A 19,274-nucleotide genomic window follows, 5' to 3' on the forward strand; every position below is an offset into this window, starting at 1 on the left:
GGTGTTTATCTGCTCTTTGGTCGTGAAGTTAGACCTAAAAGAGGCATACCTGCATGTCCCAATAAGACAATCATGCGGAAGATACCTCAGATTCAAGGCTGGCTTAATGCATTACCAATTCTCTGCACTGCCCTTTGGCTTATCTACTGCTCCCAGGGTCTTTACAAAGTGCCTGGCACCAGTAATTGCATTTTGCAGACAAAGAAGTATACAAATATATCCTCACTTGGACGACTGTCTCATTCAACCAGAGAACAAGGACACTCTTCTTCGACATCTGGCGTTTGTGAAAGGGCTTCTAACATGCCTAGGGTACACAATAAACGAAAAGGAATCACAACTGGTGCCCTCTGAAAAGATAACATTCCTGGGTGCAAGCTTGTATGCAACTGCCCAGATGGCTTACCTCACACCAGACAAGCAAAGGGAACTGACTACTTAATTCAGCCTGATGGCAACAAAAACCCAGTCTTCTGCAAGGCAAATTCTGCAGGCTCCGGGCATCATGGCATCCTGCATCCTACTGATTCCATATGCAAGACTGCATATGAGGAAACTTCAATGGTAACTAAAAAGTTTATGGAGTCAACATTCTCACAGTCTGGAAACAATGATTCCTGTCATTCCCTGCCTGCAACAGGAGTGTCTATGGTGGGCAAAGGCATGTCACCAAAACATGGGACGGCCATTCACCCTACCCCCTGCCAGCCAAACCATAACAACAGATGCATTGAGGCCCACATGGCAGGAAGATGCATTCAGGGCATATGGTCACCAAAACAAATGCATCTGCATATCAACCAGAAAGAGGTGCTAGCTGTTCAAAATGCGCTAACAGCCTTCAAGGACTTACTTCATCCAGGATAACTACTGATAAAGACGGACAACACCACAGTCATGTGGTATATAAACAAGCATGGGGGCACACACTCATACCCCCTCTGCAGATTAGCCATGGCACTGTGGAACACAGCTTTGACCTACCAGATACATCTTCAAGCTCAATTCCTGCCAGGAAAACAAAACTCTCTGGCAGACGATTTAAGCAGAAACCTTATGGACCCTCATGAGTGGAAACTAAATCCACAAGTCTTCAGCATGATAACAGAGAAATGGGGGAGCCCAGACATAGAAACCTTGTGGACCCTCACAAGTGGAAACCAAATCCACAAGTCTTCAGCATGATAACAGAGAAATGGGGAAGCCCAGACATAGATCTATTTGCCTCTCCTCAAAATTATCAATTGAAAAGATTCTGCACGAGGACTTACACAGACAAGCATGGAAAGTGGACACCCTATCCTTCAGTTGGAAAAACATATCAGTTTACGCCTTTCCTCCTCTGCCTCTTCTCCCCAAGGTCCTTCTAAAAGTCAGACAAGAGAAACCAAAGATGATACTAATTGCCCCGGACTGGCCCCGCCAATACTGGTACCCAATCATAAGGAACTTGTCTCAATACGCAGCTTGGACCTTGCCTCAAAGACCACAACTACTGTCCCAGGAAAACAATCAGATCCTGCACAATCAACTACAGGCTCTGTACCTGGCAGTATGGCTGATCATGTAGTCATGCAAACACCACCTTTTTATTTTTATTTTATTTTATTTTATTTTACATTTGTTGACCGGGCTAGTCCAGCTGGATAATTTTCATTTTCAGTGGAGGCCCGGGGAGAAAAGCTCCATCGATTAAAATAGAGATTAAATAAATACAATAAATGTGAGAAACTAAAACAATGGGTAACAATGAATACATATTAGTTTAGATAAAGTAATACAAAACATAATTTACTATCTACTTACTATTGTGTGAGAATAGTGTAATTACTCATTTTAAAATGTCTAACAGACAAAAAAAACATTGTTTTTTTTTTTTTTTTTTTTGAGAGCAATAGAAATAGTACAGTCATACAGTTGTAATGTCATTTGTGTTGACAGAGAAAGATAGTTTTGAGATAAGAAATTCTGATAGTAAAAAGTATAGAATAGATTAGTCAGGGTTGGTACAAGAGCAAAGCCAGAAGTTGGTCAGATGTAAATAAAGTTGTTTTTTAAAAAGATGTAAGGAGCCAAGAGCAGTAATGTGTGAGGGGAGGTTATTCCATATTTTGCCTACAGAGTTGGAGAAAAGGCAGTTACCTGCAGAATTTGTGATCCTGGTTGTGTTGACTTGTAGTTTTTCATGGAGTGCAGTTGTTTCAAGTTATTATAGGGGGTCAAGAGGTTACTAAGAGCAGGTGTCTTGGATGGTTGATATAGAATGTTATGTGTGACTACTAGTTGTTGATAGATAAGTTTATTAGGAAATTCCAACCAGTGTAACTGTTTTAGGTTTATACAGTGGTGTGTTCTATACTGAGATGCTGTGGCAAAACGTGCTATGTTGTGGTAGGATGTAGACAGTTTCCTAAGGTTGCTTTTAGAGAGGTTAGTATAAATGGAGGAAGCATACAGAAGGGTAGAGATAAGATGTGATTGTGCTAAGGTGATCCGTGCTTCTGGAGTAAGGAAGGGTTTAATTCTGTACAGTGAACCGATCTTTTATTAACTGCTTTTATAGTGTTATTGATGTGATAATCATAGCTGAGATTATTATCAATAGTGACACCAAGCAGTTTGGTAGTGGAGTCAGGGGAGATGAGGAGTTGTCACTTGCAGTAATAGTAAAATTTAGTTGAGAAGATTTGTGGGTAGGTGAGAATAGTAACAGTTTTGTTTTCTTGGGGTTAAGTAGTAGACATCTTTTTGAGAACCACTGTTCGACGGTAGAAAAGGTAGATTGTGTCAGTGACTGGAGTTCAGATTGAGTGGAGGCTGTGCAAATAATGGTAGAATCATCTGCATATTGTATGCAGGTAGTGTTATGGATAAATGACTGAAGATCATTGATAAAGATAGTGAATAGGAGTGGGCCTAGTATAGATCCTTGAGGTACTCCTAGAGAGATGGGTAGTAGAGCAGATAGCGAGTTTTTCCATAGTACTGCTTGTTGTCGGTTTTCAAGATAGGATGAGAACCAGGTTAAGGAAGAGAAATCTAAGGCAAGGGATTTTAATATGTGAAGAAGAAGTGTATGGTTGACCATGTCGAAGGCTTTAGACAGGTCTAGAAAAAGAGAAGAGGTTAGTTTGTTGCTGTTACGGTTACAGTTGATGGTGTTGGTAAAGGAAAGTAGTGCAGTAGTAGTACTATGTGAAGGTCTAAATCCATGTTGAGTGTTAGCTAGTAGGTTGTTTTGAAGGAGATGGTTAAGTAGTTGTTTATGTATGCATTTTTCCATGATTTTAGCTAGTGGAGATAGTAGTGCTATAGGGCGATAGTTAGAAAGGTCAGTGGATTTGCCTCCTTTGTGTAAGGGTATTATATGTGATATCTTCCATATAGTTGGAAAAGTACTTTCTTTTATGGATCTATTTATTAGGATAGATACAGGGTAGGCAATAGATTTAGCTGCTATTTGAAGGAATTCAGCAGGAAGTTTGTCTGCTGAGGGGGTAGTGGGTTTAAGTTTTTGTAGGAGAGATTGAATGTATGAGGTGGATATAGGTTGAAGTTGGAGGGGAAGAAGGGAATTATTTAAGTTACTTGAGAGTAGTTGCGAAGCATCCGGAGATAAGTGGTTAGCTAGACTTTGTATGGAAGTAGTAAAGAAGGTATTGAAGTTGTTAGCTATTAACGAGGGATTTTCAGGGTCTAAGTCCTGTGGGTTAGGTGTAACTACTTTGCCTGGGGTGAGTAGATTAGTGATAGTAGACCAGAACTTTTTCGGTTCATTTTTGGTGGATTGCTGAAGTTGGAGGTAATAATTCTTTTTATCGGAGAGGATGGATTTTTTGGTATTATTTCTAAGCTCTTTAAAGGTTTCATGATCTGTTGGGTTTCTAGAGGAACGCCATTTTTTCCAAGACTTATTCCTCAGTTTGATTTTTTGTTTAGTGTTAGTAGTTAGCCAGGGTGCTGTTTTGGTCTTTGTTCTAATGGTACGACTTGGGGCATGTAGATTTAAGATTGCTAGGAATGCTGAGTTGAAATGTTCAACGGCATTTTTAAGTGAGAGGTGTTTTAGTGGGGTCCAGTTATAATGTGAAAGTTCTGTTTGGAACAGTTCAGGATTAAATTGTTTTTTTGAATATAATGTTCTCTGAGAGGTAGGTAAGTTTAGATTAGTCTTAGTCCTAATGACATAGGTGAGGGAGTGATCGCTAAGGTCATCAGGAAGGATGCCAATTTGGTAGGTTTGAAGGGGAGAGTTGGTAAGAATCCAGTCTAGGGTGGTTTCTTTTTTGTTCTTAGTATTTATTCTAGTGGGACTATCAATTAGTTGTTTGAAACCATAAAGGTTTATATGGGAAGTAGGGGCAGTATTGTTACAAGATTTCCAATCAATGTTAAAGTCCCCAAGGACTAGTGTTTCTTGGGGAGGGTATTAGAGAGTTGTTCAAGAAGTTGTTCTAAAGTAGGGATGTTATTTCCAGGGGGGAGGTATACACAGATGATGTTTATTGCTTTAGTCATATTAATTTGAATTTTAGAGCAGATTATTTCAGCATTATTTGTTTGGGTTAGGGTAAGGTCAAGAAGAGAAAGCTTCAGGTTTGTTTTATATATAATAGCTACTCCACCTCCCTTCCTGGAGGTACGGTCAAGTCTAATAATGTTGTATCCTGGTGGAGTGATTTCAATGTCTTTAATTGAAGGTTTTAGCCATGTTTCTGATAAGCATAGAATGTCAAATTTGTGTACATCTAATAGGGCATGGAGTTGACTAAGTTTATTACAGATGCTACGTATATTGAGATGGGCCAAGGTTAGTAAGTTAAAGTGTGTAGTGGATGAAATAGAGATGGGTTTGATATGATTTCTGTGAGTTTTTGCAGTAGTAGCTAGAGGGCCTGGGTTGGGGTGTATGTCGCCATCTATTAGTAGATGGAGTAGTCTAAAATAGTTTTCAACTTTATATTTTAGGAGGCTGTCGAATATTTTCTTTGATGTAGTTTTTGGTACTTTGTAGTGTAATAGCCTGTGGTATTTGGCAAATAGGTAGATAGATTGTGTGGGTGTGTGTATGAAGGTTGGAGTTGTGGAAGTAGCAGTTGTACTGGTATGTTTTGATGGAAGGAAGAGGGAGGCAGTTATGGAGTGTTCATAGGAGGTTAGGAAGTAAGTAGTGATGAGGGGGAATAATAGTAAGAAGGAGATAGCTAATTTCAACTGGGAATGGAAGATAGCTGTAGTCATGTTAAAATAGTTGTAAGTTTGAGTGTGGTAGGATGGTATGTTGTAGGTGGAGGTACTGTGAGGATTTGGGAGAGTTGGTAGTATTTTTTTCCTTTGGTGTGTTAGACAGAGGGGTGGGGCAGGTTATAATAGGTAAGTAGGAGTGGCTAATTATAGGTGGTACACAGTGTGAGGATGAGTATGATTGGGTGTAAGAAGTTAGAGGTGTGGTTAGAGGCTAGGTAAATGTAGGACCCCTGGGGGTGGGTGGGAATTGGGGGTAGGGAGGGGAGCGGAGTGAGCCCGCAGGGCGAACGGAGCGGGAAGAAACAGCTAAAGAAAAGAGAAGGAGGGGAAACAATCAAGACATGGAGGTAAGTGAGGTCAGAAAGGTACAAGATAAAGGAAAAGTTATATAAAGGACCAGGAACCTCTAATAGAAGACAGGTAAAAGGGCTAAGTCAGTGGTGAAATATAGGGCGTAAAATACAGGAGAAAGAGAAGGTAAAATTGTAGAGGGAAAACAAGGGAAGGTAACAGGGTAAGTAAAGCAATAAGAAGAGCGACCAAGGGAGAAACAGAGAGAATTCAACAGAGAGGAGTGAATTAGTCTTAAAAGGGGTTTAGGTAGAAGGTAAGAAGAGAAAAGGTGAAAAGAATCAGTGGAGAGTAGAGACTGCCATCTAGTGGCCAGAGCTGGTACTAAATCTGTAGAGTTTTCTACAGTAATGAGAACAGAAGAGGACAATAGAAATAAGGTATTGAGAAGGAAGCTTTATAAAGAAGAATGACGTAGATAGGGGCTGCAGGGGTGCAGGAGGAGGCAGTGGAGTGTTTCAGTGGATAAAACTAGAGGGGAGGGGGATATGGCTGCTGGCAAAACCTAACATCTATTCTAGTATACCTTAAGGTTTTAAATTAGATTAAAATATGCAAAATATCATAGGACACAAATATTAGGAGACATACAAAAATATCCTGAGGCTCTTAGTCCAGTGGAGTTTGGTTACCCAGGTGAAGAATAACCCACACAGGCTGGATAGGTGAGTATAGGTGCTCCTTTGGGTCCAATAAGGTATGGTGGGAGTTGAAAGAAAAAATGTATATAATAGCTTTGAGCAGAAAAAATATCCTGAGGCTCTTAGTCCAGTGGAGTTTGGTTACCCAGGTGAAGAATAACCCACACAGGCTGGATAGGTGAGTATAGGTGCTCCTTTGGGTCCAATAAGGTATGGTGGGAGTTGAAAGAAAAATGTATATAATAGCTTTGAGCAGAAAAAATATCCTGAGGCTCTTAGTCCAGTGGAGTTTGGTTACCCAGGTGAAGAATAACCCACACAGGCTGGATAGGTGAGTATAGGTGCTCCTTTGGGTCCAATAAGGTATGGTGGGAGTTGAAAGAAAAAATGTATATAATAGCTTTGAGCAGAAAAAATATCCTGAGGCTCTTAGTCCAGTGGAGTTTGGTTACCCAGGTGAAGAATAACCCACACAGGCTGGATAGGTGAGTATAGGTGCTCCTTTGGGTCCAATAAGGTATGGTGGGAGTTGAAAGAAAAATGTATATAATAGCTTTGAGCAGAAAAAAATATCCTGAGGCTCTTAGTCCAGTGGAGTTTGGTTACCCAGGTGAAGAATAACCCACACAGGCTGGATAGGTGAGTATAGGTGCTCCTTTGGGTCCAATAAGGTATGGTGGGAGTTGAAAGAAAAAATGTATATAATAGCTTTGAGCAGAAAAATATCCTGAGGCTCTTAGTCCAGTGGAGTTTGGTTACCCAGGTGAAGAATAACCCACACAGGCTGGATAGGTGAGTATAGGTGCTCCTTTGGGTCCAATAAGGTATGGTGGGAGTTGAAAGAAAAATGTATATAATAGCTTTGAGCAGAAAAAATATCCTGAGGCTCTTAGTCCAGTGGAGTTTGGTTACCCAGGTGAAGAATAACCCACACAGGCTGGATAGGTGAGTATAGGTGCTCCTTTGGGTCCAATAAGGTATGGTGGGAGTTGAAAGAAAAAATGTATATAATAGCTTTGAGCAGAAAAAAATATCCTGAGGCTCTTAGTCCAGTGGAGTTTGGTTACCCAGGTGAAGAATAACCCACACAGGCTGGATAGGTGAGTATAGGTGCTCCTTTGGGTCCAATAAGGTATGGTGGGAGTTGAAAGAAAAAATGTATATAATAGCTTTGAGCAGAAAAAATATCCTGAGGCTCTTAGTCCAGTGGAGTTTGGTTACCCAGGTGAAGAATAACCCACACAGGCTGGATAGGTGAGTATAGGTGCTCCTTTGGGTCCAATAAGGTATGGTGGGAGTTGAAAGAAAAAATGTATATAATAGCTTTGAGCAGAAAAAAATATCCTGAGGCTCTTAGTCCAGTGGAGTTTGGTTACCCAGGTGAAGAATAACCCACACAGGCTGGATAGGTGAGTATAGGTGCTCCTTTGGGTCCAATAAGGTATGGTGGGAGTTGAAAGAAAAAATGTATATAATAGCTTTGAGCAGTAAAGCTGTGATGGATGTCATTTTGGAAGCCAAGAAGACCTAGTACTAGAAAATCTTATGCTGACAAATGGAAGAGATTATGTGCTTGGAGTCAAGCACAAGGAACTGATACAGCAGAACCAAATATTCCTCAGATATTGCAATACTTAACTGAGATGCTTGACAAAGGCCTATCTTTCTCATCAATTAAAATCCATGCCTCTGCCATTTCGGCTCTTTACAATACAGAGCCACCAATCTTTTCTCATAGTTTACTAAAGCAGTATCTTAGAGGAGCCAACAATTTAAGGCCTCCTAGAAGATCACCATTGCCTGCATGGGACCTCAGTTATGTGTCGGAAAAGCTCACCTTGCCTCCATTTGAACCAGCTGCTACCGCTGATGTAAAGTTCTTATCATGGAAAACAGCTCTGCTACTAGCTATTACTTCAGCAAGAAGAGTTTCAGAGCTACAGGCCCTCATGGCTATAGAGCCTTTCATCACATTTTACCCAGACAGGGTATTTCTGAGGACAAATCCTACTTTTATGCCCAAGGTGGATCTTAACCAAACAGTTCATCTGCCAACCTTTTATCCAAATCCACAGAACAAGGGGGAGAGAATTCTGCATTCCTTGGACGTACACAGACAGCTAAGATTCTACTTAAGCAGGACTAAAGCTCTAAGAAAACTGGGCAATTACTAGTGACATATGCTGCAGGATCAGAGGGCAAGGCTATTTCAAAGCAGACAACTTTATAGTGGATAAGCCACTGCATCCGTTTCTGCTACTTACACCATGGTAAACCTGTGCCCAGGGGCATTAGGTCTCATTCCACCAGAGCTGCAGCTAACTCAGCAGCCTTTCTAAGGGGAGTACCAACCAAAGACATTCTAGAGGCTGCTACTTGGAGTTCTGTTCACACCTTTACAAAGCATTATCATTTGCCCCTTTACTCTGAATCCAGAGCAGGCTTTGCCACTGCAGTTCTGCAAGGCCTTATAGCCACTCCTAATGCTGTTTAGCTCCAGCCCCCCAACCATAGCTTTGGGATTCTACCCAAATGTAATGACTGCAACAGTGAAACACGAAGAACATAGTACAGTAGTGTACATTTAACATAAATGTAGATGTTTGAGTGTATTCACTGTTGCAGTCCAGGTTACCCTCCCGCCATCACCCTTTCATTCTGGAGTTTATCTTTCCTTCTCTATCTTCTACAATCTATGTGGTGTATTTGCTTGTAGATGAAGGTAAAGTTTATATTGATGCATGTATGTGTGTGTGTGTGTGTGTGTGTGTGTATATATATATATATATATATATATATATGTGTGTGTGTGTGTGTGTGTGTGTATATATATATATATATATATATATATATATATATATATGTGTGTGTGTGTGTGTGTGTGTGTGTGTATGTGTATATATATATATATATATATATATATGTGTGTATATATATATATATATATATATATATATATATATATATATATATATATATATATATATATATATATATGTATATGTATATATATATATATGGGTCTACTTCACATGGTCGACAAGCCATTTGCTCGGCTTTCATTTGGTCGACAAGCAGTTTTATGTGGGGCCGCCCCCACACCTAATGTGGGCTGTGCCCCACACCCCCTAACTATATATATCAACTCCAGGGTCGCACAACATTGGGGAGGGGGGCAAATCTGCCTGTCGACCAAATGAATTGTCGACCAAATGGCTTGTCTATATATATATATATATATATATATATATATATATATATATATATATATATATATATATATATATATATATATATATATTTTTTTTTTTTTGGCTACCTTTTTGGGGGCACCTGACATAGGGGGCAAGAAAAACTAAAGAAATTGGCATCAGCTGCATGTTTTTATACCCCTGATGACCTGACGTCATGGAAGAGAAGACAGCAACCGACTCAGGACCCAAGACTTTGGAATTCGGGCCGACTGAGGGTAAACAGCCAGCAGATTACCCAACTTTAATGACTGCAACAGTGAATACACTCGAACATCTACATTTATGGTAAGTGTACACAACTGTATTTTTTTGCATTCCAAAATGGCATCCATCACCCAACAATCCATAGACATTCCGAAAAAACGTAAAGATAGAGAACAGACCACACAAGGCTAAGCCTTCCGACGACTCTACCGCTAAGCAAGTCAGTTCTCCAGAATTCAGTGAGGTGCCATCGCAGCCACTGATGCCCAATCCGATACCTCCGCAGGCCTCTACTAAGACCCTTTTGGAGTCCGGTATGCTGCAGAAATCTTTTTCGTCTTATGAGCCTTTGGTTGTCTCTGCCTCAGTTTGGTCTGGAGCCGCGATGCAGGCTCCAGCTTCCGAGGAGGTTTTTCACACTACCAAATCTAGGCAAAAAATGATGTCTTCTCATCAAACTACTGTTTCTCTCAGACCATTGGATACTCTTGCGCCTAGAATCAAGGCCATTCCTACGAAATCTACCTCTAGCCACCATCTTTGCTGCTCCACCACCCCAAGCTCCAATGCTTAAAATGGCGGAGGATCTTTTCTCCCTTATCAGGGGTAGTCAGGCTACAACTTCTAAAAGGCAAAGAAACCCTTCTCCTGAAATACTGACAGAGCAGGATTCTGAGGAGTATGATTATTCAGATTTTGAAGAGAACAAGAACCTCTGCTTATGAGGATTCAGATGCAGAGGAATCCATCCCTTCTGCCTCCTCACCAGAAGATCTTTCCTTTGGGGACACCCTTCACACCCTCAGGGAACATTTCCACTTGGAATCCCAGGACTTGCCTCAGTCTAATAAAAGACTGAGAGTTTCTAGACTTGCCCCAGCACAGATCCTTGGTCATCCCCCCTATCCTAGAGGTGGTGGATGATGTCTTCCTTGAATCCAGCTTAGCTCCTGACACCCTCCCACCTGCTCCCAGTAAACCTGGCAGGTATTACAGAGTACCGGATTCTCACAAATGCCTGTACAGAAATCCTGCTGCATACCCAGAAGTTATTACACAGGGACCAAAAGGAGCTAAGGCTAGTTCTGCAAAAAATCGTAATCTTCTTGACAAGTATTCCAGAGCTTTGGACAGATGGGGTTAAAAAGTATACACCTCTTCAACCTTAGCTATCAGAGCACTCAACTTGTCAGTTCCATATGTTAAAATATCAACAACACACTTTGGAACTATTAAAGCAAAAGATTTCAACCTTTCCTGACTTTGCCAATTTGAAAGGGTTAGCAGATTTATTGCACTCTACTTGTCAAGTGGCCAAACACTCGTTACACTGTGGATATGAAGCCCTAGAAGCTTCAAGCAGGGCAGCAGTGTCAGGATCTGTCATTAGGAGACATCCATGGTTGAAGGAACAACAACTCCCTGATCATGTCAAATCTAAATTAATTGATGCACCCGATAAGGACCACTTGTTTGGAGTAAAAGCAGAAGAGGTGCTTAAAAAGATGGAAGACAAAGCAAAATCTATGCAAAAAGTTAGATTTCTTTCAAGTACAACCTCCTAGATTCAACAGGAATTTTCCCTCAAAACACTGGTCCTTTTCTGCACTAGCAGACAGGGGCAAGGTAAGCCCCGCAGGGACAGAGCACCCAGGCCTCTATCCCAGGGACAGCAGAGAACCTAACAGTGGGCCACTCTCGCTCCAAAGGCAGGGAGATCTTCTTCGTGTTTCACTGTTGCAGTCATTACATTTGTGTAATCTGCTGGCAGGTTGCCCTCAGTCGGCTTGATTAACAAAGTCTTGGGTCGTGCGTCGGTTGCTCTCCCTTCTTCCATGACGTCAGGTTGTCAGGGGTATAAAACATGCAGCCGACACTATTACATCAGTCTTTCTTGCCGTGCTGTGCCCGAAGCAGAAGCAGTTTGCAAGTGCCGGTCGGCCGACTCCTGAAATTTTCATTTTCGAGTTTCAGAACCAAAGTCTTCAACTAAAAGCTAAGTACCCCATTGGGGAAACTTTTTCTTGCTCCTTACCGATGTCAGTAAAAGTTAATAATTGCATTACTTGTGGGAAGCAAATACCTCATAAGGATTTTCATTTGTACTGTATTCCTTGCCTAGGCCCTGACCACAACGTACCTTGCTGTCGGCTTTCTGCTAAATTTAATCAACGCACTATTAAACGTCTGCATATTTTTGCTTCTGAATATTTTGGCTCACGATTTAATTATCCAGAAATGTCGTCGGTTAGCAATCAGACTACCGGAATACCAAAAAAAAAAGCAAAGAAAAAGACAGAGACAGACTGTCGAGGTCCAAAACTGACGACGCTTCTCCTAAGCCAGTCGCCGGTTCGTTGGTTCTCAGTGAGGTGCTTTCGCCGCCCCTGATACCCGCTACTTCTGATTCGCAGGCCTTTACTGAGGCCCATTCGGAGTCTGGTATGCCACGAGCTGCTTCGATTATGGAATACGTGAATGTCTGTACCTTAGATGGGTCTGGAGCCGCTGTGCAGGCATCGGCTTCTGAGGGTGTTTTCAGGCCTACAGATTTGTATATTATACAGATGCCATCTTCAAAACTAAGGCCAAAATCTAAATCTGTCTAAAAAACCGATGCCTGGGCCACATGTGCAGACCCCCTATGCCTAAAAAACAAATTATCAAAATGGCTGAAGATTTAATTACTCTGATCATGGGTAGCCAACTCCCTCCTTCTAAGAGGCCTAGGCAAGACCTTGATTATGAAACTTCTGAACAGGATTCTATTTATTCTAACTCTTCTAATGAACAGGATTTGTCTATACCTACTTATGAGGACTCTGATGCAGAAGATTCCATTCCTTCTGCTTCTCCCCCCTGAGGATTTTTCTTTTGGGGAAATTTTCCATACCTTAAGGGAACATTTCCACTGGGAAAGTCAGGATTTCTCTATTTCTAAAAAGAGACTTGGGGATTTTCTTCTTCCGCAGCATATGCCTTTGGCTATACTTCCTGTTCTAGACATTGTTGATGATGTTTTTTCAGAATCTAGTATGGGTCCTGATTCTCTGCCTCTGGCTCCTGGTAAGCCAGACAGATACTACAGGGTTCCTGACTCCCACAAATTCCTTTTCAAAAATCCTATTGCTGATCCTGAAACCATTTCTCAGGGTCCCAAGGGCATTAAGGCCTCTACTGCTAACAATCCTACCCCTTCTGATAGAGATTCCAGGGCGCTGGATAGATGTGGTAATAAGGTTTACACTTCTGCAACCTTGGCAATCAGGGCTTTAAACTGTCAATTTCATATGCTTAAATATCAACAGCATATCATGAGACTACTTATACAGAAAATTGTTAATTTCTGACTGCGTGGAAAATAAAGATTTACAGGATTTATTACATTCAGCTGAACAAGTGTAATGTGGTTTTGATTCTTTGGAGGCCTCTTGCTAGGCTGCTGTAACTGGGTCTGTGCTAAGAAGGCATGATTGGCTCAAACAGCAAACGATGCCTGATCGTGTTAAAGCAAAATTGTTGGATGCTCCTTTACAATAGGACCATCTCTTTGGTAATAAGGCTGAAGAAATTTTAAAAAAGAGGAAAATAAAGCTAAATCTATGCAAACTGTGAAAGATTTCTTACAAGTGCAACCTCCACTGGCCTATTAAGAACTGGTCCTTTCCAGTCCCTTCGAGAGCCACTCAAGTCAAACCCAGACATTCCAAAGGCTCCAGGTTTCAGTCACAAGGGACTTTTAAAACAAAACAATGGGGTGCCCCCACCTCCAAATCTGGAAACAAGGCACCTCCCTATGGTAAACAGTCTCAATGACTTCTCTGTACACTCACCAAGCACTTACCTTTTAGCCGCCCCTTTGGGGGGAAAACTGGCACTTCATGCACGAAACTGGCAACGTATAACCCAGGACAAATGGGTTTTAAATATAGTATCCCAGGGATACAAATTTCATTTCCACATGTTGCCAATCTGAAATGGATGGCCAGACCTGCCCCCAAATCAGTGGGCAGAGGCCCAGAAACAAGTTCTGTCCCTCATGAATATGAGGGCTATTCAACCAGTACCAGAAGATGAAAAGGGACAAGGTTTCTATTCAAGACTTTTCCTGGTACCCAGAAAAGACAAATCATGGTGTCTAATTCTGGACTTATCTACTCTAAGCACATTTCTGGACATTCCAAAATTCTGGATGCTGACTCTTCAACATTTACTTCCTATGCTAGGCAAAGATGCCTGGTTGGTAACTGTAGACTTAAGAGGCTTACCTGCATATCCCAATCAGGGAATCTTGCAGAAGATACTTCCGCTTCAAAGCAGGCTACTTGCATTACCAGTTCTCTGCACTGCCCTTTGGCTTATCTACTGCGCCCGGGGTCTTAACAAAGTGCCTGGCTCCAGCAATTGCATTTTGCAGGCAAAGAAATATTCCAGTATATCCATACCTGGACGATTGTCTAATTCAGGCAGAAAACAAGGGGATTCTTCTAAAGTATCTGGCGTTTGTAAAAAGGGTTCTAACTTGTCTAGGGTACACCGTAAACGAAAAGAAATCACAGCTGGTACCCACTCAAAAAATTACATTCCTGAGTGCAAGCTTGAATACAACTGCCCAGATGACTTACCTTACGCCACAAAAGCAAATTCTATTGGTGACTTACTTCAAACAGGTGGCCACAAAAACCCTGCTATCTGCAAGACAAATTCTGCAAGCCTTGGAGTTCATGGCCTCCTGCATTCTTCTAATTCCATATGCAAGACTGCATATGAGGAAACGTCAGTGGTACTTAAAATGTTTATGGAGTCAACGTTGTCACAGCCTGGAAACAATGATTCCTATCATACCTTGCCTGCAACTAGAGTTCCTATGGTGGGCAGAGGCCTGCCACCAAAACAAGGGACTGCCATTCCCTCCACACCCTGCCGCCCAAACCCTAACTACAGACACATCAGACTATGCTTGGGGGGCTCATCTGGCAGGGAAATGCATTCAAGGCAAATGGAGCCCACATCAAATGCACCTTCCTATCAATCTGAAAGAGATGCTTGCTGTACAGAATGCACTGACAGCCTTCAAGGACTACCTTCATCCATGACAATTATTGATAAAGACAGACAACGCCCAGTTATGTGGTACATAAACAAGCAGGGGGGTACACATTCCTTCCCCCTTTGTAGACTAGCCATGGCATTGTGGAACACTGCCTTGACCTGCCAAATACAACTACAAGCTCAATTCCTGCCAGGAAAGCTGAATACTGTGGCAGACGAACTAAGCAGAAATCTTATGGACCCACACGAATGGAAACTGGAACTATGAATTTTCAACATGTTGGCACGCAAATGGGGGAGTCCAGACAGATCTTTTTGCCTCACCCCAGAACTGTCAGTTGGACAAATTCTGCACAAGAATTCATCACAAAAAAGCTTGGAAAGTGGATGCTCTTATTCCGCTGGAAAAACCTATCAGTCTATGCTTTTCCCCCTCTGCCTCTGCTCTCCAAAGTTACTTAAACTCAGACAGGATAAAACCAAAAATGATTCTGATTGCTCCAGACTGGCCTCGCCAACACTGGTACCCACTCCTGCGCAATGTGTCACACCTTCCACCGGGGCACCTGCCTCAGACACCTTACCTACTTTCTCAGCAGAACAACCAAATTCTGCACACACAGCTCCAAACTTTGAATCTTGCAGCGTGGCTAATCATCTAAATTCACTCTTGGCGTCCCTCAGCAAACCTGTGATGGATGTCATTTTGGAGGCGAGAAGGCCTAGTACTAGAAAATCTTATGCTGACAAATGGAAAGGATTCTGTGTCTGGAACCAATCACAAGGAATAAGCACAGCAATGCCCAATATTCCTCAGATTTTACAATACTTAACTTAGATGCTTCACAAAGGGCCTGTCTTTTTCTTCCATAAAAATCCATGCCACTGCCATTTCAGCTCATTACAACACTGATCCTCCCCTCTTTTCTCATACTCTGCTAAAGCAGTACCTCAGAGGGGCCAGAAACGCAAGACCTCCCAGGAGAGCTCCAACCCCTGCATGGGACCTTAATTTTGTATTGGAAAAACTCACTCTGCCTCTTTTTGAGCCAGCTGCTACTGCAGATTTAAAAATTCTCTCCTGGAAAACAGCTTTCCTTTTAGCAGTCACTTCGGCTAGAAGGATTTCTGAATTACAGGCTCTTATGTCAGTGGAGCCTTTCATTATTTTTCATGCGGACAAGGTGTCTCTCAGGACCAATCCATCTTTCATGCCTAAGGTGGTATCCACTGTGGCTCTTGATCAGACCATTCATCTGCCAACTTTCTTTCCCAATCCACAGAACAAGGGTGAGCGGATTCTGCATTCATTGGATGTACACAGACAACTTAGATTTTACTTAAACAGGACAAAATCTCTAAGAAAATCTGAACTGCTGGTGGCATTTGCTGCAGGGGCAGAGTGAAAGGCTATTTCGAAATGGATAAGTCAGTAAATTCGTTTCTGCTATATGCACCATGGTAAAGCTATCCCCTAGGGGATCAGATCTCATTTCACCAGGGCTGCATGTACTTCTGCAGCCTTTCTCAGAGGTGTTCCTACCAGAGACATTCTAGAAGCTGCTGTCTGGAGCTCAGTTCATACGTTCACCAAACATTACCATTTACCTTTCTTCTCTAAATCCAGAGCTAGCTTTGTCACTGCTGTCCTGCAGGGCCGTATAGCTGGTCCTAATGCTGTATAAATCCATCCTCCCCAACCATAGCTTTGGGAATTTACCCAAATGTAATGACTGCAGCAGTGAAACACGAAGAACATAGTACAGATGTTCATCGTGCATACAGCTGCAGTCATAACAGATGGGTTCTCCTGCCATCAGGCGGGTCCTCGGTCGGCCGAATTCCAAAGTCTAGGTCCGGCGTCGGTTGTCGTCGCTTCTTCCCTGACGTCAGTGCGACAGGGGTATAAAGGAACCAGCCAACACCATTTTCTTAAGTCTTTCTTGCCACGCGGTGCCGAAGCAGAAGCAGTTCGCAAGTGCCGGTCGGCCAGCTCCTGAGATTACGAAAATTTGGAAACCTAAGTCTTCTTAAAAGCTAAGTACCCCGTTGGGGAAACTTTTCTTGCCTCAGACCGATGTCAGACAAAGTTAATAATTGTATTTCTTGTGGGAAGCAAATACCGCATAAGGATTTCCATTCCCTCTGTATACCTTGTTTAGGCCCAGACCACGACGTCTCGGTCTGTCGCTTTTGTGCTACATTCAACAAACGCACTATTAAGCGTCGGGCGGAGTTCGCCCAGCATTATTTTGGGAAAGCATTTAACTGTACTATGTCGTCAGATACTCCGACTCCAGTTTTGTCTAAAAACCGCAAAGACAAGGACCGACACACGAGGTCCGCGGCCTCTACCGACACCACGCCAAAGCCGACTACACGTGGTCCGGTTCTCAGCGAGGCGCCTACGCAGCCCCTGATTACCAACGACACTTCTTTGACGGTGTCTCCTGTGCCCGAGGTCGCAGGCTCCTCGGCCCACACCCCGACTACAGATACTGAAGCCACTCTTGGCGTTGAAACTCAGAATGTGGACAGGTTTACCTCCACTCAAGGCGTCTTCAGACCTTCCTCTTCTTTCTCCCTCAAGGCTTTCACAAAGTCGAAAGCAACCTTGCACTCTAAGAGACCAGCTGCACAGGGCCCATCTCCAGGCCCCATGCCTAAGAAACAGATGCTTAAAATGGCTGAGGATTTAATTACTCTAATCAGAGGTTCTCAGCCCCCACCGGACAAAAGGCCCAGAGTGGAGGAAGATTCCCCCTCCTCTGATCAGGGCTCCATTATTTCAGAGCACTCTGATGATCAGGAACATTCTTACTCCCCTTTTGAAGACTCTGATGCGGAGGAGTCAATCCCTTCTGTATCCCCCCCTGAGGATTACTCATTTGGGGAAACTTTGCATACCTTAAGGGAACACTTCCACTGGGAAGGCCAGGATTATTCAGATTCCAAGAAAAGGCTCAGGGAATTTTTCTTGTTACCTCAGCACAGGCCTCTGGCTATACCTCCTGTCTTGGACATCCTAGATGATGTTTACTCGGAGGCCTGCCTTAACCCGGACTCTCTACCTCCAGCTCCAGTTAATCCTGACAGGTACTACAGGGATGTCCTTCATGGATGCATCTGCAGTCATAACAAGTGGGTTGTCCTGTCGTCAGGCAGCCCTGCAGTCGGCCGGATTCCAAAGTCCGGGTCTGGCTCGGCTGATGTCGCACTCCTCCCGACGTCATCTCTGTTGGTCTTCGGGTATAAAAGCATCAGCCGACGCCATTTTCCAATTTCTATACAAAAGCCATGCTGCTGACCCAGAAACCATCTCACAGGGCCCCAAGGGAGTTAAGGCCTCCATTGCCAAAAATCCATTGCCCTCCGAGAGAGATTCCAGATCCTTAGAAAGGTGAGGAAAAAAGGTATATACCTCGGCTACCTTATCCATGAGGGCCTTAAACTGTCAGTTTCATATGCTAAAATACCCAACAGTTTTTGTTATCACAATTGAAAAGTAAAATGTCACAACCTGAACAACCAGACTTGGAGTTGCAGGATTTGATGCATAGTGCAGAACAAGTGGGTAAGCATACCTTATAATGTGGTTTTGATGCCCTAGAGGCCTCATGTAGAGCTGCTGTTACAGGATCAATCATACGTAGGCATGCCTGGCTCAAGGAACAAGCTTTGCCTGATCATGTCAAAGCTAAATTACTAGAAGCCCCTCGTCAAAAGGATGTACTATTTGGTGCTAATGCTGAGGTGGCATTAAGGAAAATGGAGGAAAAGGCTAAATCAATGCAAACTGTGAAAGAATTTCTACAGGTTCAACCCCCACGTTTTAGTAGAAATTGGCCTTCCAAAATCTGGTCCTTTCCTGCCACAGACAGATCCCAAAGAGGCAGATACAGGCGCCCGAGGGGCAGATGACAATCCCAAGGATCGTACAGAGGCAGACAATGGCAAGCTCCTACACAGAGGTGGTGAGGACAACTCACAATCTTTCAGAAGGCAAACCCAATGACTTTCCCCTTTGCATGCCAACCAGGTCTCAAATGGCAGCCCCCTTAGGAGAAAAGCTGGCATTATTTTCAAAAAATTGGCATGTTGTCACAAAGGAAAAATGGATCCTGGACATTATAAACAGAGGCTACAAATTCCATTTTCACACCCTTCCAAAAATGAGAGGCATGCCAAACCTGCCACACAATCAAAGGGCAGAGGCACAAAGGCAAATTACAGATCTCATAAACATGAAAGCTATTCAAGAGGTACCTATGCACGAACAAGGTCAAGGTTTTTATTCCAGGCTATTTCTGGTGCCAAGGAAGGGAAAAGATTGGAGACCTATTTTGGATCTATCCATCCTAAATACATTTCTACTGCACCAAAATTCAAGATGCTCACTCTACAGCAACTTCTTCCCATGCTGGGCAAGGAGTCTTGGCTGGTAACATTGGACCTCAAGGAGGCATACCTGCATGTCCCAATCAGACAAAATTGCAGAAGGTACCTCAGATTTCTTGCAGGTTCA

The 19,274-nt window shown here is 42.8% G+C and overlaps 1 protein-coding gene across 2 annotated transcripts in view; it reads left to right on the forward strand.

The window, feature by feature from the left end:
• MAP2K7 (mitogen-activated protein kinase kinase 7) overlaps positions 1–19,274 on the forward strand; it is a 2,576,186-nt gene that overhangs the window by 1,327,549 nt on the left and 1,229,363 nt on the right. The gene's annotated exons all lie outside the window — the stretch shown is intronic.

Source organism: Protopterus annectens, chromosome 9.part0 (assembly GCF_019279795.1).
Source record: "Protopterus annectens isolate FY-2018-M chromosome 9.part0, PAN1.0, whole genome shotgun sequence".
Classification (NCBI taxonomy): domain Eukaryota; kingdom Metazoa; phylum Chordata; order Ceratodontiformes; family Protopteridae; genus Protopterus; species Protopterus annectens.